The sequence below is a fragment of the Bos grunniens genome, chromosome 12 (genome assembly GCF_055505025.1).
Source record: "Bos grunniens cultivar Pamir isolate PY7600 chromosome 12, Bosgru_T2T1.0, whole genome shotgun sequence".
In the NCBI taxonomy this organism is placed as follows: domain Eukaryota; kingdom Metazoa; phylum Chordata; class Mammalia; order Artiodactyla; family Bovidae; genus Bos; species Bos grunniens.
In genome coordinates, this window is record NC_141176.1 from 92,461,544 (window position 1) to 92,474,379 (window position 12,836).

Genomic DNA, 12,836 nt, shown 5'->3' on the forward strand with positions numbered 1-12,836 from the left:
GCTAGCCAACCTAGCCCCTCCATCACTTGCTAGCTAACCTAGTTTTGTGCCGACTTTCCATCAGCAACATGGGACCACAGCTGTCCACAGCATCACCTCGCATGGACGTCAAGCCTCCTCCTGTAGGTTTTCCCAGGCATCACATCTAGGAAGATAGCGCAGCTTAGGGGCTGCTGACAGCATGGTCCATGTGTCACATTCAGATGAACTGAACTGGTCGTTTTAAGGACGTCTTTCAAGCTGGAACTATCTCTAGCTTTACTCACCCGCCCAGTTCCCCAGAAGGTGATCAGAGTGGCAAGATGGGGAGACAGGTACCCAGCAATGACTGTGGACCCCAGGCCCTGGGGAGGGACTTCATGCCAGCAGGAAAGTGAAACCTAGAGATGAGCGCCGCCCGCTCAGCCGTCTGCGCTTCTGAGCACAGCCTTGGGCCCTGAGGAGCCCACGGCAGAGGAGCCTGGCGGGCTAGCCCGTGGGTTCACAAAGAGGCGGACAGCACTGAGCAGCTGGGCACGCACGCATGCCTCATGTGTAGACAGACACGTGCATGCATTTTGCTTGTTTACTTGCTCAGTCCTGTCCGCCTCTTTGTGGCCACACGGACTGCAGCACGCCAGCTTCCTGTCCATCACTCCCGTCATCTCCCAGAGTTTGCTCAGACTCACATCCGTTGGGTCGGTGATGCCATACAATCACCTCGTCCTCTGTCACAAGAAGCATAACTCTATCTGTCTCTGTATGTGTACAGAAATTTGAAGGTGCCCTCCTCCCCTTCTTATGTAAACGGTAACAGACCACACACCTAGCTCTTCTGACCCTGTCTAGGCTTCCTCTCTGCCTGTGTGAATAAACTGTAAATTTACTCAAGATACTAGTTTAGTGAAAGTCGCTCAGTCATGTCCGACTCTTTGCGACCCCATGGACTATACAGCCCATGGAATTCTCCAGGCCAGAATACTGGAGTGGGCAGCCTTTCCCTTCTCCAGGGAATCTTCGCAACCCAGGGATCAAGCCCAGGTCTCCCGCATTGTAGGTGGATTCTTTACCAGCTGAGCCATCAGGGAAGCCCACTCAGGGGAGAAGGTTGCTTCCAATTTGGGGAATGTCTTTGTCTCTGCCATCACAGTCGTTGCTACAGGGAGCAGCCACGTGAATCTCCTTCTGTATCTTGGCCCATGTATCTCTGGAAGAGACTCCTGGGAGCAGGACCTAACATTTTCCCACGCCAGCCCTGATTTCCCCCACGGGGGCTGGGCCTCGCGTCTCCCCGCCAGGACTGAGTGTGTTTACTGGATGGCGGTACCAACAGAGTATGCTGTTGCGAGCCTGGGCTTTTATCTGACAGAGGAAAGCAGGATCCCGCAGTATGGAAGCGGATCAGAGGATGGAATGGGACCTCTGGAGTGCTTCGCTGCGAGGCAGGCTGCAGGAGGGAGGGGACTTACACTTGCACAGAGAGTGGAGTTTAGTAAACGTGATGGTTCTTTGAAAGAGTGACTGCCTGAGTGGATGAAGGTTGGGATTAAGCATCGCTAAGTGTCACCTGTGTCAATGGTCAGCCCGAGCTGCAGGTGGCTGGGGTGGGGGCGTCAATGCTCCCGGGGTTGGCTTCGCCCCGGCCCGAGCTCACCCCTCGGTACCAGCCCGAGTCCACCGCTCGGTACCACGTCAGCCTCTGTCTCAGCACGAGGCTCTTGTGGCCTCGGTCCTGGGGATGGAACCTGAAAAGACTGCTGAGAAGGGTGACGTTCCCCCCACAGTGAGGCCTCGTCACCAGGCAGCCCAGTGAAGGTGCCGACACGCCGCTCAACCGCGCCGAGTGATGTGTGTAAATAGCATTGATTAGCGTGTGATTGCAAATGAATGGCATGATCAGGTCTTGTCACCAAGTGTCTGCCCCTGTCAGTCACTGCTCCCCGCCAGGTGTGGGCGGTGTCCCCCGGGGCTTGGGTTCTCATCCCCCCCCACCCCCCCATGGACGAGGCCTCCCCTCGGGGCGGCACACGGGCCTGGAGGGGACAGCCGGGGAGTGAGGCCCAAGGCTGATGTTTCCCTGAGGATGCCGCCTCGGGCCGCGCCGCCCTCCCACCCTTCCATCCATCCACGAGGGGGTGGGGACCCCACTCAAGCAAGCGGCTGAGGTCCTGAGTTCCTCCCTCTGGACCCAAACACCGGAGGCTTTGCCCGAATCGTGGCCCTCTGCAGCTGTTGTGCTTAATGTCACATTCACGATGGAGGCCCAAGTGTCTGCAGAGCTTTACTGAATTGCATCGCTACCAAGACAGGTGCAGAGGGCAAGCGGCATGTACACGGAGCAGAGATCCATTCCCCCGTCCCCGGGTGTCGTCAGGAAGTCGTTGCAAAGAGCTGAGCTTCCTGAATAGTCATGGCTTTTTAAATGACTGAAATGCATCTAGGTCTCCATGTGCCACAGCCCTGGCCCTTCTAACTTTGGGTGCAGACCCCAGATCCTGGGTCTTCCTCTGAGAAAGGACCCCGGTTCATTCCTCACATGCCAGTTCTTTGGACGCAGTGAGGAAGTGCTCAGACGTGAGTGCTGGGCTTCACAGCCCACCGTGAGATGGAGGGCATCCCTGAATGAAACGGACGCCCTCTCAGGCATCGAGGAAGCAGAGGCCTCTCCTCCCTCATCGCCGGTCAGTTACTCAGCTTGAGAACCACCGCAAGTCCATTCCTGACATGGGGCCAGGCAGGCACATACGGTCAGGAGGCAAGATCTGGGGATATTTCCCAGCCTTTGGGCATCCCAGGAATAGGCACCAAGGGCAGGGCTTCCCCTTTCATCTCTTTAGAAGATAAACGTCTGGGGAAAGAACTAACTGCTTCAGCTGCCGCTTCCCTACCAGAAACGCAACAGGAGGCGCTTCCCAAGGAAAAGGTGAAATTTATGCTTCTGCTAGATCCCGGAAGAGCCTCCCATCGGGGCAGGGCGGGGGTGTATGTGTATGTGTCTGTGTGTGCACATCTCAGTGTATCAGCCTCTCTGCCTTCTATCAGGTGTGTGTGTGTGCGTGTGTGTGTGTGTGTGTGTGTGTGCATGTCTCTGTGTATCAGCCTCTCTGCCTCCTGTCAGGGGGGTGTGTGTGTGTGTGCACGTCTCTGTGTATCAGCCTCTCTGCCTCCTGTCAGGGGGGTGTTTGTGTGTGCACGTCTCTGTGTATCATTCTCTGCCTCCTGTCAGGCGGGGTGTGTCTGTGTGTACACACGTCTCTGTGTACCAGGCTCTCTGACAAGACAAGAGAAATGGATGAGTTAGTCCTGAAAGTCCGTAATTGCCGCAGTGACTGAGACAGGTAACGTGGCTGCCTCATGTCCACCATGAGTCCATGGTTGGAGCTGTGCAGGGTCGTCACGCTGGGGCCCACAGCTCACAACACTGGGACCAGTCACCTTGCTGGCTGTGCCACAGGCCCAAACAAGTCTCCACATTTGACCCAAACATGGAATACTCAAATGCAATCATGTGCAACCTATGTTCTGGGGTGTGATAGAGTCATTTAAGGAATAAACAAAGTGAAAACACATAAAATGACTTATTGTCATAATTTAACAATTATAATCTAACAATGTAGAACAATTTCCTGTGATTTTGTGAGACCCCAGATCTAACACTGCAATGTTCTCTCAGCAGCAAAACCAGATGGTGGTTGGAAGCACCCCCCCAACTGCCAGCAGCACAAACAGCCCGCTGCCCCCAACCCACCCCAGTTCTTCTGCGTTTATGAGGTGCGAGGTTCAGAACCCCTGTAAACTGAGCTAATCGGCCAAGAAATCAGAACACCGGTTCTCGAGCAATGCCTGAGGATGCTGCCATGGGTCTGAGCCTCTGAGCCTCGGGGGTGAGACGGTCCTCGCCAGGAGGCAGCAGAGAAAGCCCAGAACCTCCCCCCTCTCTGGGTGGGCAGCTTCCGAGAGTGGACTGTGGGGCAGGAAGAAGGAAATTTGGAGCAAATCCTCGTGACTTGAAAAACACGTTGTCATCCAAACTGGAAGAGAAACACTGGAAAGAAGGGAAAAGATGAAAGCAGGAAAAGATAAAAGCAGAGGGCGTCAGCCAGCCTTCTCTGCACCCTTCTAAGAGGGATTCAAGCCCGACACGCTGCATCTCTGAGGGCCGCTAACCACCGAGCGCTCCACGCCAAGTCCAGTTCTAGGGTCAGCTCCGTCCCGGGGAAGGGCAGACATACTGAGGGCCCCCCAGGACCACTGGGGTCCCTGACAGGCCCTCCCAGCAGAGGAAGAAGAAGCCTTTGCTGAGAAATATGTCTCACCCACCCTCTTCTCCTTGTTTTTCTCTAGGAATATTTGTGCTGAAAACCACAAGAGCCCGTTGTCCCCAGCCCCCGCCCCGCCCCCTGCGTCCCCCTCCCGAGGCTGAGCGCGCATGCCCGGGGTCCATTCCTGCTGCAACGCGCACTGATGTCCGTCTTGGAGCATCTCTCCTTGACCTGTGGTTTTCATATTTGTGATAGTGAAATACCGTCGGGCTTTCCGCAACTCTGAACAGGATTTGCAGCTGGGAAACGTGGCCATCCTCGATCGTGTTTGAATTTGCATAATTGTCGTGATGGTTTTCTAACGCTTCCAGCCACAGACTCGGGGAGAGGGCCATTCCTCGAACTACACCATGTAGGGTTCTTATTGAACAAGATGTCCAACCACGAGCAGAGAGGAAAAACGGAGAAGGCTGATATATATTTAAATGCAGGCAAAATCCCACGACACGGTCGTTATTTCCTGGCTCAAATCAAAATTTTAAACAGTTTACTTCCTTCATGTCTTCTCAAGAGTTTCACGCACCGAACTTTCAGTGTCACGACTAATAGAGGCTCTTGCCGAGGCTCACGCTCTTAAAACCCTCTCCAGCCTCCGTGATGTGCAGCGCCTTCCTTATTACGGGATGCATTATGCCAGACGCGCCCGCGCGGTGATGGGACATGGCAACCCTGCTGTGAGAATGCCTATCAGAGCTTCTTTTAAGGCCCTTTCTCAATTGTCAGCAAAGTATTTTTTAAGGTTAAAAGGTGTAAAATTATTCTGAAATGCTTTTCTGACCTGTCGCCTATCATGGCAAAGAGCTAGAGTTCATTTTTTTTTCTCTAAAATTGTATTTTTTGAAATGCAGTAATATTATAAGAATAAGCTTTCTATGAGGAAAATAGTCCCCTGAAATGTTCATGATATTTTTTTGCATGCCTTCTGCTCCAATGACTGCAATATTAATCACTGTTTCATGCTTAGAATTTTTTTTTTTTCCGATGCAATTTTTCTTATCTCAAGTCTCGGCGGCTGCGGAGAAATTAATATAAATGACCGCTACCTTTCTGCATCTGCTTCTTTTCTCTCTGCTTTTTTACCCCCCTTCCTGTTTCCGTGGTTGCTTCATATTCCATCAACGTCAAGTCAGATCTGTCGCTGGCCCGAGGTCCAGCCTGGTTACGCGGAGGCGGGGGCCACACGCTGGCGTTGATGGAAACCAGCTGAGGGTGTGGAGCCTCCTGGTCTCATGCCTTCCTGGCCCCAGGCTTGCCCACCAGCAAAGGGCCTGGCCAGGCACCCTAGGCTGGCCAGCCTGGCGTTCCCCGCTCCGGGCTGTGAGGCCCCCTTTGCTGCATTGTGGACTCACCGACCATCCTGACCATTTCCATTCCAGTAAAATGACTGGTGGATTTTGAAATCTGGCTTCTGCCAAGGCCTGCAGGGAGCTTCCCAGGGACAGAAAAAGCCCCAAGAGGCTCCCCTGGGGACTACGGAGGCCCACATGGAGCACTGGGGACAAAGAGGGAAGCCGCTAGTGGGGGACAGCCTGCGCTGAGCCCGCCTCCCAGAGCTGCTCCCACCCCTTAGCAGCCCCCGGCGTCCGCGCCTGGCCCCGTGCAGGCTGTCTCTCACCACCAGGGCCCAGGTTCCGTCCCTGGGTGGGGAACTCCTCCCTCAGTGAGCCCCCGGCGTCCGCGCCTGGCCCCGTGCAGGCTGTCTCTCACCACCGGGGCCCAGGTTCCGTCCCTGGGTGGGGAACTCCTCCCTCAGTGAGCCCCCGGCGTCCGCGCCTGGCCCCGTGCAGGCTGTCTCTCACCACCGGGGCCCAGGTTCCATCCCTGGGTTGGGAACTGAGGTCCCACAAGCCATGCTGCACAGCCAAGAAAAAAAAAAGCTGGTCGAAAAACATTTTTCGCACGATCAATAACTGAAAACAAACTTGCATTGACCTGAGAATAAAGACTTGACTGTGCTCCTCTTGTCTGTGTGGGAAACCTGGAGCAGGCAGGCAAACGGTGGTGGGGGAGGTTCCCAAAGGCAGGGCCAGGTGGGGAACACAGTTCTCCCTGAATTTTGTGACATCTGAAGAGCTGACCAGAGCATTAACATTTGTGCTCTGCTACCATTTCTCATCCTTTGAAACAAATGCTCACGTTGGTCCCTGACTTTGTGTCTTTGACGTTACATTTTCTTTGCTACAAAAGCCTGAGAAAGCCGGCTCTTAGCTTGTGATGACCCCACTGACATGCACCAATTTTACACCGAACGTGCTTTAAACGCGACCCTCAGCTTCCCTCCACCCGACCTGCTGTGACAGAGACGAGGTTCTTCTCTGCATTAACGTGGGGTCGTCTCCTGAGGGCTCAGCACCCACACGCTCGGCCACAGCTCAGGAGGAAAGCAGACTGATAGGGTTCTCTGTGCCTGGTAGACATGAGGGGCAGATGCTGCCAACATAGAGCGCTCAGCTTCCTGCCTCTTCCTTCTGCACGCCACGTCACCCCCTCAAGTCAAAGGCTTCCAGCGCCCCGTCCACTCCTGAGCATGTGTCCCCACGCGCTGAGCTGGGCGTCGTCTGCCTCACTCACACGGAGCTCATGCGCTTCTAACCCTGGTTACCACGTGGCCCCTGACACCCTGGGGCTTGGGAGACCATCCTGACGAACAACAGAGTCTTAGAGACCCGAGACGGAACGCGGACACGTTTCCCTGTTCCTACGTAGGTAAGACTCATCCCCAGTGGTCACTTTTGACCACGAAATCTTGCTAGAGAGTATCTCATGGCTCTTGTGCTCTTCAGAGGCATTCCTGCACACATGGCCTCAAGACAAACCATTCTCCATGCCAGAGAATACTTACTTACAGTGGATGAGGACAGGAGACAGCATTTTCATCTTAATTTCAGAAGAGAAAGGCTGGATTAAGACAGCCGATAGTCCACCAGTGGTGGGGAGTTCCGTGGCCCCACATCCTCACCAGCCCTGCCTCAAACTCAGCTCACTGACCTTAGTGTGCTGCCCACTGACCTCAGCAAAGTGCCCTTCCCTATTTCGTGCCATTCAAATTTGCTTGCTTGTGACAGCTCTATTTTTTGCTCATTTTATTGGCTTTTGACCTCTTTCTTACTGACACGTAAGACTTCTTTTTTGGAGAAGGAAATGGCAAGCCACTCTGGTGCTCTTGCCTGGAGAATCCCATGGATGGGGAATCCTGGCAGGCTACAGTCCATGGTCACAAGAGTCGGACACAATTTAGTGACTGAAGCAAGGCTCCCTCACTTGATTTAGACAACTCATCTTTTGCTGTTCTGCTTGTGCTGCAAATATCTTTTCCTGGTTTCTGGCCTGTGGTTTTCTCCTCTTTGGTAACTTTTGACTAAAAACAACTTTTTTTCTGTATAAATTTTTTAAATTTATTTTTAATTGGGGGGAAATTGCTTTACAATGTTGTTGGTTTCTACTGTACAACAATGCAAATCAGCATAATTATACATATATTGCCTCCTCCCCTCTCCCCATCCCACCTTCTAGAACATCATAGAACTCCAGCCTGGGCTCCCTGTGTTATACAGCAACTTCTTACCAGCATTTTATGCATAAAAAGTGAAAAAATGAAAGTCACTCAGTCACTTCAGACTCTTTGCAACCCCATGGACTGTATAGTAAAATTCTCCAGGCCAGAATACTGGAGTGGGTAGCCTTTTCCTTCTCCAGTGGATCTTCCCACCCCAGGGATCAAACCTAGGTCTCATGCATTGCAGGCAGATTCCTTACCAGCTGAGCCACAAGGGAAGCCCTTTTTTTTTTTTTTTTACACATGGTGGTGTTAAAAAGAACTTCTTAAACTGAATGGAGATATTTCCAAGACACTGCTGAGTGCATGTGTGGACCCTGGTCCCAGGGTGAGGTCCACTGCTCTGGAGTGGGTGCTGTCTCTCTGATTCTGCTCCTGAAAGTGGCTCTGGTTCACTCTCCTTCCTTCTAAAAGCTTCCTCCTTTTCCTTCAGCCCCATTGGCCATACTCATTTCAGACATCAGAGGTACAAACTCCTTCCCAGTCTCCTCCTTGTCTACAGGTGGGGAGAGGGGGGCAGAAGTCATCTCGTACCTAAAATCACTGCCTCTTTTAGCCCTGGCTGGTGGTTCCTTGGATTGTAAAATGCACAGAAGTTTAGCTCGTTTTTATCCATTTGATTTCTCTGCGCCCCAGGTGCTAAGAGCTGCACCCTGGGTTCTTATCCAGAACTTCCTTGTAGATTTCCTCTTTTTTTTTTTTGCTATTTCGCCCTTGTTTTTTTCTCTGTGGCCTGCCTGCGGGGGGAGCCCCATCGGGGCCTCTTCCCCAAGCCGTTCTGTGTGCACTGAAGAGCCGCTGATGGAGTGGTCCCCGTACAGCTCAGTATGCTGAGCAGGGACCCGGGTGTGAGCTCAGTCTGACATGAAGCAGCCTCAGCACTTTGCAGCCCTTCCGAGTTCCCTTTTCACTGTGAGGAGTGGAGAAGCAGCGACCTTCTCTAATCTTATGAGCCCATGAATTTGTGGACTCTCCTGTTAATTCTGCTTGTAAAGTAGCCAGATCTTCTCTGAGCTACACCCCATGTTGTAACGCTTTGTCAAATGTGGACAGCGTCAGCTGTTGTGGGTTTGGTGGTGTTTCCCTGCAAAGAAGAGATGCTGAAGTCCCTCTCCTCGGGGGCACCCGTGGATGTGACCTTATTTGTAAATAGGTCAAGGTGAGGTCACAGTGGATTAAACGGACTCTAATCTAATCCCTGGCGCCCACAGGGAGGATGCCCCTCGAGGACACCACCACCAGTCACCCAGGGAGAGGCCCGAGTGACCCAAGACAGAGGCGGAGGGGCGCCACTGACAGGCGAGGAGCACTGGGTCCCCAGGAGCCGCCAGGAGCTGGGCGAGGCAAGGAAGGGCCCCCAGGCCCGTCGGAGGGGCCCGGCCACGCCCACACCTCCCTGACTTCCGTCGGAGGGGCCCGGCCACGCCCACACCCCCCTGACTTCCGGCCTCCGCACCCCTGCTGTTTCATGCGTTTTGGTACTGCCTCGAGCCAACCAGTACCAAGACCCAGCCTCCAGTCCAACACCCTCCTCTGGGCCCGCACATCTGGAGCAGGTGAGCCGAGGGCCCGGGAACCGGAGGCGCTTCTTTCCCCCACGGCCCTCTCCATCCTCACACGGATCCTCCTCTTTTCAGCCTTCACAGTTTCCTTTCTTCTCAACATCTCACTACAGTAACAGTGCTGCATATTGCGGGATTTTTAAAAATAGGCTTATTTTTTTTAAGATTCACAGTAAAACTGAATGGAATATACAGAGATTTCTGCAGGTTAGTAAGATGTAGTCTAAGTGTACATATCTTCATCACCAAGGAGAATACACTCCAGGCTTCCCTCGTGGCTCAGACGCTAAAGAATCCACCTGCCAATGCAGGAGACACAGGTTCGATCCCCAGGTCGCAAAGATCCCCTGGAGAAGGAAATGGCAGCCCACTCCAGCATTCCTGCCTGGAGCATCCCATGGACAGAGGAGCCTAGCGGACTACAGTCCATGGGGTTGCAAAGGATGGGACACAACTTAGCAACTAAACCACCACCGCCAAGTACAAATGTCTTCGTCACTTAGGAAAATACACTCCAGATTAAATGACCTGGTGGGGCTGGGAGGTCACTTCCTCAGTTTCTCCATCTGTAAAGTGAGTGGCGGGACAACCTCGGATTGAAATGCTGACCCTGCTGTAGCTCCTCTTCAAGGATCTTCCTAAAAGACAAGTGGACCCACACCCTCTTGGACACAAACTGTCCAGTTTAAGCCACAGTGAAGAAATTCTCCTGACAAAGTCAACAGAGACATTCTTCAAGAACCACGGGGACTGGGTTCTAAGCCCTCTGTGGGAACAGCCCCTAACAAGCATGGCCTTTGGCACCTAAACACGCAGCCCCTGACGGTGGGTAGAGGTCAGATGGAGACTGTCTGGATGTGGCTGGCACTGAGTGAGGACCCTCCAAGGCAAGGACACCATGACTTTGGACCACACGAATCTGGATGTGGCTGGCACTAAGTGAGGACCCTCTAAGGCAAGGACACCATGACTCTGGACCACACAAAGACCAGAAGGCCGGGAAGGTACATATTTTTTCCGCCAACACTCTTTTCTGATTTACAGATTTGTACTTCTCTTCTTTAAATGGTCAAGTTATTCTTGATGTGTAAAGACTAACAATGTCTTTTACTGGGAATAATCCATTTTAGATTAGAGAATTAATGTTCTCCTGGTATTTATATCAGTTCAGTTCAGTCGCTCAGTTGTGTCCAACTCTTTGCAACCCCATGGACTGCAGCACGCCAGGCCTCCCTGTCCATCACCAACTCCCAGAGTTTACTCAGACTCATGTCCATCGAGTCAGTGATGCCTTCCAACCATCCCATCCTCTGTCATCCCCTTCTCCTCCTGCCTTAAATCTTTCCCAGCATCAGGGTCTTTTCAAATGAGTCAGCTCTTCAAATCAGGTGGCCAAAGTATTGGAGCTTCAGCTCAGCATCAGTCCTTCCAATGACTATTCAGGACTGATTTCCTTTAGAATTGACTGCTTGACTCTCCTTGCAAGGGACTCTCAAGAGTCTTCTCCAACACCACAGTTCAAGAGCATCAATTCTTCGACATTCAACTTTCTTTATAGTCCAACTCTCACATCCATACATGACTACTGGAAAAACCATAGCCTTAACTAGATGGACCTTTGTTGGCAAAGTAATGTCTCTACTTTGGAATATGCTGTCTAGGTTGGTCATAACTTTTCTTCCAAGGAGCAAGCGTCTTAATTTCATGGCTCTAATCAACTCCCACAGTAATTTTGGAGCCCCCAAAAATAAAGTCTGTCACTGTTTCCACTGTTTCCCCATCTATTTCCCATGAAGTGATGGGACCAGATGCTATGATCTTAGTTTTCTGAATGTTGAGTTTTAAGTCAACTTTTTTACTCTCCTCTTTCACTTTCATCAACAGGCTCTTTAGTTCTTCAGTTTCTGCCATAAGAGTGGTGTCATCTGCATATCGGAGGATATTGATATTTCTCCCAGCAATCTTGATTCCAGTTTGTGCTTCATCCAGCCTGGCATTTCACATGATGTACTCTGCATAGAAGTTAAATAAGCAGGGTGACAATATATAGCCTTGACATACTCCTTTTCCTATTTAGAACCAGTCTGTTGTTCCACATGGAGAAGGAAATGGCAACCCACTCCAGTGTTCTTGCCTGGAGAATCCCAGGGACGGGGGAGCCTGGTGGGCTGCCGTCTATGGGGTCGCACAGAGTCGGACACAACTGAAGCGACTTAGCAGCAGCAGCAGTTGTTCCATGTCCAGTTCTAACTGTTGCTTCCTGACCTGCATACAGATTTCTCAAGAGGCAGGTCAGGTGGTCTGGTATTCCCATCTCTTTCAGAATTTTCCACAAAGTCAAAGGCTTTGGCGTAGTCAGTGAAGCAGAAGTAGTTTTTCTGGAACTCTATTGTTTTTTTGATGATCCAGTGGATGTTGGCAATTTGATCTCTGGTTCCTCTGCCTTTTCTAAATCCAGCTTGAACATCTGGAAGTTCATAGTTCATGTACTGTTGAAGCCTGGCTTGGAGAATTTTGAGCATTATTTTGCTAGCGTGTGAGATGAGTGCAATTGTGTGGTAGTTTGAGCATTTTTTGGCATTGCCTTTCTTTGGGATTGGAATGAAAACTGACCTTTTCCAGTCCTGTGGCCACTGCTGAGTCTTCCAAATTTGCTGGCATATTGAGTGCAGCACTTTCACAGCATCATCTTTCAGGATTTGAAATAGCTCCACTGTAATTCCATCACCTCCACTACCTTTGTTTGTAGTGATGCTTCCTAAGGCCCACTTGACTTTGCATTCCAGGATGTCTGGCTCTAGGTGAGTGATCACACCATCGTGATTATCTGGGTCATGAAGGTCTTTTTTGAACAGTTCTTCTGTGTATTCTTGCCACTTCTTCTTAATATCTTCTGCTTCTGTTAGGTCCATACCATTTCTGTCCTTTACCAAGCCCATCTTTGCATGAAATGTTCCCTTGGTATCTCTAATTTTCTTGAAGAGATCTCTAGTCTTTCCCATTCTATTCTTTTCCTCTATTTCTTTGCATTGATCACTGAGGAAGGCTTTCTTATCTCTCCTTGCTATTCTTTGGAACTCTGCATTCAAATGGGTATATATATCCTTTTCTCCTTTGCTTTTCGCTTCTCTTCTTTTCACAGCTATTTGTAAGGCCTCCTCAGACAACCATTTTGCCTTTTTGCATTTCTTTTTCTTGGGGATGGTCTTGATCCCTGTCTCCTGTACAAAGTCATGAACCTCCGTCCATAGTTCTTCAGGCACTCTGTCTCTCAGATCTACGCCCTTGAATCTATTTGTCACTTCCACTGTATAATCATCAGGGATCTGACTTAGGTCATACCTGAATGGTTGAGTCCTTTCCCCACTTTCTTCAATTTAAGTCTGAATTTGGCAATAAGGAGTCCATGATCTGAGT